The 10,997-nt window shown below is 48.6% G+C and overlaps 2 long non-coding RNA genes across 4 annotated transcripts; one reads left to right on the top strand and one right to left on the bottom strand.

The window, feature by feature from the left end:
• Nucleotides 1-5,618: 5,618 nt before the first annotated feature.
• On the top strand, nt 5,619-7,158 carry LOC137916032 (uncharacterized). Of its 3 annotated transcripts, none has more exons than XR_011106457.1 (3): nt 5,619-5,717; nt 6,129-6,273; nt 7,000-7,158. It is a non-coding gene; the product is annotated as an uncharacterized lncRNA (long non-coding RNA). The 3 variants fall into 3 exon arrangements; XR_011106456.1 differs by having other exon boundaries at nt 6,129-6,309; XR_011106458.1 differs by lacking the exon at nt 7,000-7,158 and adding an exon at nt 6,567-6,783 and having other exon boundaries at nt 6,129-6,309.
• A 2,899-nt stretch (nt 7,159-10,057) lies between these two features.
• On the bottom strand, nt 10,058-10,855 carry LOC137916033 (uncharacterized). The gene is made up of 3 exons (XR_011106459.1): nt 10,727-10,855; nt 10,254-10,393; nt 10,058-10,172 (listed from the first exon to the last, which is right to left on the bottom strand). It is a non-coding gene; the product is annotated as an uncharacterized lncRNA (long non-coding RNA).
• Between the last annotated feature and the right edge of the window lie 142 nt (nt 10,856-10,997).

The raw sequence follows: 10,997 nt of genomic DNA, 5'->3' as shown, positions 1-10,997 counted from the left end.
CTAACCCTAACCCTAACCCTAACCCTACCCTAACCCTAACCCTAACCCTAACCCTAACCCTAACCTAACCCTAACCCTAACCCTAACCCTAACCCTAACCCTAACCCTAACCCTAACCCTAACCCTAACCCTAACCCTAACCCTAACCCTAACCCTAACCCTAACCCTAACCCTAACCCTAACCCTAACCCTAACCCTACCCTAACCCTAACCCTAACCTAACCCTAACCCTAACCCTAACCCTAACCCTAACCCTAACCCTAACCCTAACCCTAACCCTAACCCTAACCCTAACCCTAACCCTAACCCTAACCCTAACCCTAACCCTAACCCTAACCCCTAACCCTAACCCTAACCCTAACCTAACCCTAACCTAACCCTAACCCTAACCCTAACCCTAACCCTAACCCTACCCTAACCCTAACCCTAACCCTAACCCTAACCCTAACCCTAACCCTAACCCTAACCCTAACCCTAACCCTAACCCTAACCCTAACCTAACCCTAACCCTAACCCTAACCCTAACCCTAACCCTAACCCTAACCCTAACCCTAACCCTAACCCTAACCCTAACCCTAACCCTAACCCTAACCCTAACCCTAACCCTAACCCTAACCCTAACCCTAACCCTAACCCTAACCCTAACCTAACCCTAACCCTAACCCTAACCCTAACCCTAACCCTAACCCTAACCCTAACCCTAACCCTAACCCTAACCCTAACCCTAACCTAACCCTAACCCTAACCCTAACCCTAACCCTAACCCTAACCCTAACCCTAACCCTAACCCTAACCCTAACCCTAACCCTAACCCTAACCCTAACCCTAACCCTAACCCTAACCCTAACCCTAACCCTAACCCTAACCCTAACCCTAACCCTAACCCTAACCCTAACCCTAACCCTAACCCTAACCTAACCCTAACCCTAACCCTAACCCTAACCCTAACCCTAACCCTAACCCTAACCCTAACCCTAACCCTAACCCTAACCCTAACCCTAACCCTAACCCTAACCCTAACCCTAACCCTAACCCTAACCCTAACCCTAACCCTAACCCTAACCCTACCCTAACCCTAACCCTAACCCTAACCCTAACCCTAACCCTAACCCTAACCCTAACCCTAACCCTAACCCTAACCCTAACCCTAACCCTAACCCTAACCCTAACCCTAACCCTAACCCTAACCCTAACCCTAACCCTAACCCTAACCTAACCCTAACCCTAACCTAACCCTAACCCTAACCCTAACCCTAACCCTAACCCTAACCCTAACCCTAACCCTAACCCTAACCCTAACCCTAACCTAACCCTAACCCTAACCCTAACCCTAACCCTAACCCTAACCCTAACCCTAACCCTAACCCTAACCCTAACCCTAACCCTAACCCTAACCCTAACCCTAACCCTAACCCTAACCCTAACCCTAACCCTAACCCTAACCCTAACCCTAACCCTAACCCTAACCCTAACCCTAACCTAACCCTAACCTAACCCTAACCCTAACCCTAACCCTAACCCTAACCCTAACCCTAACCCTAACTACCCTAACCCTAACCCTAACCCTAACCCTAACCCTAACCTAACTCCTAACCCTAACCCTAACCCTAACCCTAACCCTAACCCTAACCCTAACCCTAACCCTAACCCTAACCCTAACCCTAACCCTAACCCTAACCTAACCCTAACCCTAACCCTACCCTAACCCTAACCCTAACCCTAACCCTAACCCTAACCCTAACCCTAACCCTAACCCTAACCCTAACCCTAACCCTAACCCTAACCCTAACCCTAACCCTAACCCTAACCCTAACCCTAACCCTAACCCTAACCCTAACCCTAACCCTAACCCTAACCCTAACCCTAACCCTAACCCTAACCCTAACCCTAACCCTAACCCTAACCCTAACCCTAACCCTAACCCTAACCCTAACCCTAACCCTAACCCTAACCCTAACCCTAACCCTAACCCTAACCCTAACCCTAACCCTAACCCTAACCCTAACCCTAACCCTAACCCTAACCCTAACCCTAACCCTAACCCTAACCCTAACCCTAACCCTAACCCTAACCTAACCCTAACCCTAACCCTAACCCTAACCCTAACCCTAACCCTACCCTAACCCTAACCCTAACCCTAACCCTAACCCTAACCCTAACCCTAACCCTAACCCTAACCCTAACCCTAACCCTAACCCTAACCCTAACCCTAACCCTAACCCTAACCCTAACCCTAACCCTAACCCTAACCCTAACCCTAACCCTAACCCTAACCCTAACCCTAACCCTAACCCTAACCCTAACCCTAACCCTAACCCTAACCTAACCCTAACCCTAACCCTAACCCTAACCCTAACCCTAACCCTAACCCTAACCCTAACCCTAACCCTAACCCTAACCCTAACCTAACCCTAACCCTAACCCTAACCCTAACCCTAACCCTAACCTAACCCTAACCCTAACCCTAACCCTAACCCTAACCCTAACCCTAACCCTAACCCTAACCCTAACCCTAACCCTAACCCTAACCCTAACCCTAACCCTAACCCTAACCCTAACCCTAACCCTAACCCTAACCCTAACCCTAACCCTAACCCTAACCCTAACCCTAACCCTAACCCTAACCCTAACCCTAACCCTAACCCTAACCCTAACCCTAACCCTAACCCTAACCCTAACCCTAACCCTAACCCTAACCCTAACCCTAACCCTAACCCTAACCCTAACCCTAACCCTAACCCTAACCCTAACCCTAACCCTAACCCTAACCCTAACCCTAACCCTAACCCTAACCCTAACCCTAACCCTAACCCTAACCCTAACCCTAACCCTAACCCTAACCCTAACCCTAACCCTAACCCTAACCCTAACCCTAACCCTAACCCTAACCCTAACCCTAACCCTAACCCTAACCCTAACCCTAACCCTAACCCTAACCCTAACCCTAACCCTAACCCTAACCCTAACCCTAACCCTAACCCTAACCCTAACCCTAACCCTAACCCTAACCCTAACCCTAACCCTAACCCTAACCCTAACCCTAACCCTAACCCTAACCCTAACCCTAACCCTAACCCTAACCCTAACCCTAACCCTAACCCTAACCCTAACCCTAACCCTAACCCTAACCCTAACCCTAACCCTAACCCTAACCCTAACCCTAACCCTAACCCTAACCCTAACCCTAACCCTAACCCTAACCCTAACCCTAACCCTAACCCTAACCCTAACCCTAACCCTAACCCTAACCCTAACCCTAACCCTAACCCTAACCCTAACCCTAACCCTAACCCTAACCCTAACCCTAACCCTAACCCTAACCCTAACCCTAACCCTAACCCTAACCCTAACCCTAACCCTAACCCTAACCCTAACCCTAACCCTAACCCTAACCCTAACCCTAACCCTAACCCTAACCCTAACCCTAACCCTAACCCTAACCCTAACCCTAACCCTAACCCTAACCCTAACCCTAACCCTAACCCTAACCCTAACCCTAACCCTAACCCTAACCCTAACCCTAACCCTAACCCTAACCCTAACCCTAACCCTAACCCTAACCCTAACCCTAACCCTAACCCTAACCCTAACCCTAACCCTAACCCTAACCCTAACCCTAACCCTAACCCTAACCCTAACCCTAACCCTAACCCTAACCCTAACCCTAACCCTAACCCTAACCCTAACCCTAACCCTAACCCTAACCCTAACCCTAACCCTAACCCTAACCCTAACCCTAACCCTAACCCTAACCCTAACCCTAACCCTAACCCTAACCCTAACCCTAACCCTAACCCTAACCCTAACCCTAACCCTAACCCTAACCCTAACCCTAACCCTAACCCTAACCCTAACCCTAACCCTAACCCTAACCCTAACCCTAACCCTAACCCTAACCCTAACCCTAACCCTAACCCTAACCCTAACCCTAACCCTAACCCTAACCCTAACCCTAACCCTAACCCTAACCCTAACCCTAACCCTAACCCTAACCCTAACCCTAACCCTAACCCTAACCCTAACCCTAACCCTAACCCTAACCCTAACCCTAACCCTAACCCTAACCCTAACCCTAACCCTAACCCTAACCCTAACCCTAACCCTAACCCTAACCCTAACCCTAACCCTAACCCTAACCCTAACCCTAACCCTAACCCTAACCCTAACCCTAACCCTAACCCTAACCCTAACCCTAACCCTAACCCTAACCCTAACCCTAACCCTAACCCTAACCCTAACCCTAACCCTAACCCTAACCCTAACCCTAACCCTAACCCTAACCCTAACCCTAACCCTAACCCTAACCCTAACCCTAACCCTAACCCTAACCCTAACCCTAACCCTAACCCTAACCCTAACCCTAACCCTAACCCTAACCCTAACCCTAACCCTAACCCTAACCCTAACCCTAACCCTAACCCTAACCCTAACCCTAACCCTAACCCTAACCCTAACCCTAACCCTAACCCTAACCCTAACCCTAACCCTAACCCTAACCCTAACCCTAACCCTAACCCTAACCCTAACCCTAACCCTAACCCTAACCCTAACCCTAACCCTAACCCTAACCCTAACCCTAACCCTAACCCTAACCCTAACCCTAACCCTAACCCTAACCCTAACCCTAACCCTAACCCTAACCCTAACCCTAACCCTAACCCTAACCCTAACCCTAACCCTAACCCTAACCCTAACCCTAACCCTAACCCTAACCCTAACCCTAACCCTAACCCTAACCCTAACCCTAACCCTAACCCTAACCCTAACCCTAACCCTAACCCTAACCCTAACCCTAACCCTAACCCTAACCCTAACCCTAACCCTAACCCTAACCCTAACCTCTAACCCTAACCCTCTAACCCTAACCCTCTAACCCTAACCCTCTAACCCTAACCCTCTAACCCTAACCCTCTAACCCTAACCCTAACCCTAACCCTAACCCTAACCCTAACCCTAACCCTAACCCTAACCCTAACCCTAACCCTAACCCTAACCCTAACCCTAACCCTAACCCTAACCCTAACCCTAACCCTAACCCTAACCCTAACCCTAACCCTAACCCTAACCCTAACCCTAACCCTAACCCTAACCCTAACCCTAACCCTAACCCTAACCCTAACCCTAACCCTAACCCTAACCCTAACCCTAACCCTAACCCTAACCCTAACCCTAACCCTAACCCTCTAACCCTAACCCTCTAACCCTAACCCTCTAACCCTAACCCTCTAACCCTAACCCTCTAACCCTAACCCTCTAACCCTAACCCTCTAACCCTAACCCTAACCCTAACCCTAACCCTAACCCTAACCCTAACCCTAACCCTAACCCTAACCCTAACCCTAACCCTAACCCTAACCCTAACCCTAACCCTAACCCTTCTGATTTTCAAAATTGCGCCACAAGCCGGATTCGAACACGAGACGTCTGGGATGCGGGGCACAGGCAATTACCACTACACCACCGCCTCACCTGTTCCAGGTTTCGAGATTCAAGACACTTTATCTATTCAGCATGCCACGGGGGCATTCTGGGTAGCGTAACTGCGTCATACTTTTCAGCCAATCAGCCCGGTGATTATCTGTTTTAAAGGTGGGTGGGGATTTCCGCTCAGTCCAGTCGTGGAGGGAAGAGCGGCAGGAGCAGACGACGGATCAGCATCAGCAATCGGCAGAATCTCCATTGAAGTCAAGATGAACAAAAAAAACCGTCGTCTTCCGGTAAGGACCCTTAGTTAACGTTCTACTATTCTTACAGAGACCGATTTCTGCAACTCAAGACGGGAGACACGTGCGTTTTTACGCAGCTAATAGGGTTGTAGGCAAGACGCGTTTTATGATGCGCCATGAAAGAGAACTTGTAGCTTAATTAACTGTATTAAAATAGCGTCCAGAAAATATTAAGTGTTTGTCTTGGCCGTGAGCTAATCTGGCGTGCCGTGTAATTATATTTTGCCCACGAGGCAATATAAAATTCATATCAGCAATGGGCCGTATGTAAATGTTTCGGTGCGTTTTAATAATAAATTAAAAAAAAAAAAAAGCAGCACATTCGCCGCAAATATTAAAAATCTCATAAAGCTCTGCTCTTTTTTTTGAAGCTTTGGATTCTTATAAATTTATTGTGTCCAGGCCTCAGAACGCAGGACCGGCGGAGGCAGCGGAGGCTCCCCTCACAGCATCACCTGATGCGAAGGCAGCGCCTAAGCTGGCAACACCGGAGGGTCAAGGGCCGGAGGAGCGGTCTGGCAGCAAGACGCTGCCGTCAGACAAGCGGGTGAGACATGAGCGGCTGCAGTGCTTAAAACAGACGGTGAGCGAGGAAGCTTTAAATTCAAAATCAGTAAACTAAATCTTACCTTACCTAAAATTAAAAAAATTGCTGTTTGATGTGCTGTTTTCTCCGGTACGCGTTTTAAAAGCGCGGGGTGAACTAAGATAAAGTTAGGCCCAAAGCCTGCCGCCAGTTCCGGTTTTTTGCGCGGCTGTGCCTTATCGTACAGACACGTGACCACCACCATCGGACTCGTCTCGTTCCGCTGATGTTGTTTGATGTTCTGTTTTCCCCAGTACGACTTTTCTGCACAAGGGGTGAACTGAGAGAAATTTAGGCCCAAAGCCTGAGGCCGCTTCCGGGTTTTTGCACGTCACGAGGCCGCGCCCGGTCGTAGCGACAAATGACCACCATCATCGGATTCGTCTCGACTCGCTGATGCGGTTTGATGTGCCGTTTGTCCCGGTTCTCCCTCGCAAAGTGGAACCTTCCTCAAAAAACGGACAGGGGCACGCTGCTAAAAGCCGTGCCCAGAAAGGTGCACTGCGCGGTGGGTAGATTTAGTGGGGGGGGTTGATTTGGGGGCCCGTAGCGTCACTTTCCGGGCACGCAGAAGGTCGTGACGCCGTTGTACTTGCTTGACTTGGTGTATTATTAAAATACATAAATGCATATTTATTTAATGGTTACATACTTCCAGGATGACTCTGTTATTACTTTTTTCCACAGTTGACGCCTTGGAGGATCCTTCCTGCCTTTGGAGCACCCGTCCAGCCGTGGAGGATCCGTGCAGTTCACTGTTCTGTGTATTAAAGTGTATTCTTGCAAACACTTGTACTTCATTTGTGTATAATCAACTGTCTGTAATCTTGCTAGCACAGAATGGTTGTCCAGATTTTGTAGATCGTTCGTGCAGTAACGGACAGCTGTGGATGACCCGCCCTGCTGTGGACCCCTCTTGCTGTTGAGAACCCGTCCAGCCTTGGATTGCCCGTACAGTTCAATACTCTGTGTGTTAAAGTTTATTCTTGCAAACACGTGTACTTCATTTGTGTATAACCAACTGTCTGTAATCTTGCTACGATGTAATTATTGTCCAGATTATGGTTGGTAAGTCGAAGTGGTCATGCGATTTCTACCCCGAAGGGCCCCGGTCCCGGATTTGTACCCTGCAGGCCACATGTTGGAGAAAACAACGCCGCGCAAAATATTACAATAATCCATATTTCTACTGTATGCAGTGACTCCACAGAGCTTAGTTAACCCCCCCGGACCGTCAGCTGTTCGCGGGGACGTTGTCCCGAGGGACTGCGCTGGTTTTAGCGTTGCCACAGACGGCCGCGCGAAATATGACAACAATCCATATTTCTACTGTATGCAGTGACTCCACAGTGCTTAGTTAACCCCCCCCGGACCGTCAGCTGTTCCCGAGGGACTGCGCTGGTTTGAAAATATCGTTTTTAATGTGCAAGTACTAGCGAGTAGGGATAATGTACAAGATTGTCCTTAACGTGTACTTACGACCGCGGTACACACACACACACGCAGGCGCGAAACACAGACGATGTCAGCAAAGAACTTTTTCTAATCTCGGCCGTTTTGTATTTTGACTTCAGAACGCCAAACCTTATCAAATATTTTAACATTCTATATTTTGTACATTAATATATTAGAGCTATCTATAAACACCGACGTGTGGACGGTACCACCCTGATGTCGGGGGGGGATTTCAGACGCCCTCCTGGTCTCAGCTTGGCGCCGCAGCGGGTCGATGCCTCCGAATCCCCCCCGTTTGCTGATAGGATGGCGTTCTCCGTTCCCAGACGGTACGACCCAATGAATGTTCAAAGAATTCCTACGAGGCCTTTTATATGAACGCCATACTGATGGTCATCCGACGGATGGGGACGGATGAGCCCATGTGGAAATGTACCCTTTGATGTGCCGCCACCCCTCCCTTAGAGCAGTATTGCACGGCACGTTATTTCACAACGATCTTAATTCTGGCAGTTCCACCAATTTTAGTCGTTTTATTTTAGGGGTTAATAACATTTCAGCCACTTGGCTGCGCCACCGAGTACGATAATCAATAAATGTGCGGAAGGTGGCGAGTTTTTACCAGAGAATAAGGTGGAACGCGGTGGCTGTAGACGGGTAACGGTCAGACCGACCTCATCTTAGAGCATCTCTCCAACCCGCTGCTGCCAAACTCTCCGTTTGCCCCTTTGGAACACTGTAAACTTTATCGTTTTTAACAATTGGGGGAAAAATAAAGCAGTTATTGGGACCGTTTCTGTATTTATTAGGTGTGAGAGGCATTGCAGAATCTGTTCAACGCGTTTCTACAATGTTGTGGGCGTTCCCGTACGCCACCTAGTGGACAGAGAAAGTGACCGCCGTACACAATCACTCGTCCTGACAGGGCTTGACGTCATAATTCCAGGTTTATGTCTCGCTGTAAACATGAGCCTCGCGCGCCGCTCGTAACTTTACACCCCAGTGGAGTCATTGAACGCGCCGTTTCCCATTTACTTTACTTTACCAAACAACAAACCTCAAATTCTTGTAAAAAAAAAAAATACATGCTGCACCCCTTGGTTTTGAACCCAGGAGCTTCTGGCCGGGAGTCAAGTGTGCTACCCACTGCACCACCGAGAACGCAGTGTGATGTCGCATAAGGAAAAAGCACAGCTCCAGTGCAACACGCTGCGGTCTGGAATAGCAGCTCATCATCCGACAAGCATGACTTTGTTAACGCCTCGAGTTTCCTCCCCCGCACTGTGGCGTGGTTGGTATTGCTACCAACCACCGTGTCGGAGGCCCTGGGTTCGAGTCCCGCTGGGGGAGTGGGGTAGAACGGGGGTAGCAGGGTAGGCCTAGGGCCTTGCCTGGGCGGAGTGAACTGGACCGGTCCACTTCACTCCGCCCAGGCGGCCCTGGGTCTACCCTGCTGCCCCCTCTCTATCCCATTCCCGTAGTGGGATTTGAAGCTGGGGCTCTTTGAACTTTTCAACATTGCTACCAACTATTCCCCCACCCCCGTGCACACACCGACGCACGCACTCACACACCACGGACAATTTGGAGTAACCGATTCCCCTAAATTGCACATTTTTGGAGGTGGGCGGAAACGGGAGAACCCCGACGCAGACACGATTCGAACCCAGTACCATCTGGCTGTGAGGCCAGCATAAACTCGACCAGCTGATAACCAGTCATTAACAAATTCTCAACACCAATGACGACATCACAGACAATCTGAATGTAAATATACATACTTTAATCTCATGTCCAAGCAGATCTTCCGAGCAGATCAGATCGGCAATATGAAGAAAATGTACATTTATATTTCTATCCATCCGGTTCACGTTTCACATCCAACACTGTAAAAAATAAAACAGCAAATACACTGCAAAAAAAACCCATGTGCTGACAGGATGTGATGTCACAGATCACACACCCAAGCCTCGCTGTATCAGAAAGTCGCTCCACCAGCATCGCATCCACGTCTGACTCGCCCCCACGAGGGACGCTGCCATTGCACCGACGGAGAGATGCTTTCCGCTTCCTGGGGACCATGGTAACAGGAAGTCCCGCCCCAGAAGTCGACAAACATTTTGAAAAAAGAAGTGTGAAGAACAAGATGAAGAAAAGAGAAGTGCTACCTGTATGTAGTAATAATGAATATAACTGCGTAGTTAGAAATAAAATACAAAATAACACAAAGGAGGGACATAAATAAGGAGACTACCGTCGCTTTATCATGCTTTCAATACATTTCCCAACCCACCTTGCAGTCTCTTCCTTTTCCGGGGCAGAGTAAAGTCAGGAAAAAGGACAACCCTCCGTCTTTTCTGCCGTCCAATCAGGAGTAGCGCTCCTCAAACATTGTTTCAAGACTCCTGTGCGGTGAAAAACAAAACATGGTAGAAGACTGGAGATTCAGCGAGATTTGCATTATTCATTTTAAAGGTTACCATTACCTGTTGGTTGAGGGGGAATTGTAGTTCGAAATATCGCGTGAACCGTACGTTGTAGAGACTTGAGAAGTGGGTCTACCCAATATAATTCGGCTATGCTGAACACGCCGGTCCAAACCCCGCCTCTGTACGACCTTCCGTTCCTGAGATATGACAAAATTAAACCTTTACACGTCCATCACGTCGTCATTCTTAGTCACACCCACCTTTCCGTCACGTCAGTTCCAGCCACATATGTCGTCTATAAGTGTGCCAAGTTACAAGTTGTTAAGACATTTGTTTGCGTGCATACCCTAACCCTAACCAAAACAAGAAAATATAAATATAAAGACAAATTAACGTAAGGATTAGAACTGACATAAAATGACATAAATGCACATTAAACAAATAAGCACAAATATAAATCACAGGCTTAATTGGCTTCACATGGCATTCACATAAACACTAATTAACACAGAAAAGCAAACAAACTGTACCTCATTGGCCACACAGACTCCAAAGGAATAAAGATGAGGTTAAACGTCTTCTTAGAGATTATTTTCCAACAATTTCTTGGACCAATTCTGCTTGCTCCTTTCCAGACATTGACTGCCGCACGCCCAGTCTTTCTCATGGAGCGCGCCAATAATCTCATCCCGTGGGGTACACAAACATGCGGAACTAAAGTTTGGTTCCCCCTTATCCCCCCGACATCAAATTAATTACACATAAATATTAGAGATACATTAGCTGGCAGCTACAGTTTGT

Source organism: Brachionichthys hirsutus, unplaced genomic scaffold, assembly GCF_040956055.1.
Source record: "Brachionichthys hirsutus isolate HB-005 unplaced genomic scaffold, CSIRO-AGI_Bhir_v1 contig_814, whole genome shotgun sequence".
NCBI lineage: Eukaryota > Metazoa > Chordata > Actinopteri > Lophiiformes > Brachionichthyidae > Brachionichthys > Brachionichthys hirsutus.
This window is presented reverse-complemented; position numbering and strand designations above follow the sequence as displayed.